Below are 592 nucleotides of genomic sequence, written 5' to 3' on the forward strand. Positions count from 1 at the left end.
AGCACAGGAATCACAACTGACAATACACTCATCTTGAGTTGCAGTATTAAAAAAATAGAAAGTTTAGAACAATATGATTATAACAGGCTTTAGAATTTCATGCTCTGAATTTGAATCTTGATTTTCTGACCTTAACTCACAGCCAAGTTTCTCATCTTTATTTTTTTATTTTATTTTATTATTATTTTTTTTTTAGGTGAGGCAACCGTTGGTCGATCTCACAGATTGCAAGGACCTTGTCATCTTACAATCTCTTATTTTTTATCTTTTATGCCTACAGCACCTGGTCTTCCTAGGTAGTCTCCCATCCAAGTACTAACCAGGCCCAACCCTGCTTAGCTTCCAAGATCAGACAGGATTGGGCTTGTTCAGGGTGGCATGGCCATAGACTCTCATCTTTAAAATGGAAATAATGATAACTATTACTTATTGTGTGTTTACCATGTGTCAGGCTATAAGCACCTGATATGTCTTATTTGTTTTAACCCTTATAATAACTTTGCTAAATAAATAGCATTATTATTATATCATTTTACAGAGGAAAATAATGAGGGCAAATTAATTTTTCCAGTATCACACAGCTAATATACCA

At 33.8% G+C, this 592-nt stretch overlaps 1 non-coding gene across 1 annotated transcript; it reads right to left on the reverse strand.

Annotated features, from left to right (window-relative positions):
- Positions 1-271: 271 nt before the first annotated feature.
- Positions 272-390, reverse strand: LOC111745450. The gene has a single exon (XR_002782649.1). It is a non-coding gene; the product is annotated as a 5S ribosomal RNA (ribosomal RNA).
- Positions 391-592: the final 202 nt, after the last annotated feature.

This window comes from Pteropus vampyrus, unplaced genomic scaffold (genome assembly GCF_000151845.1).
Source record: "Pteropus vampyrus isolate Shadow unplaced genomic scaffold, Pvam_2.0 Scaffold155, whole genome shotgun sequence".
Classification (NCBI taxonomy): Eukaryota; Metazoa; Chordata; class Mammalia; order Chiroptera; family Pteropodidae; genus Pteropus; species Pteropus vampyrus.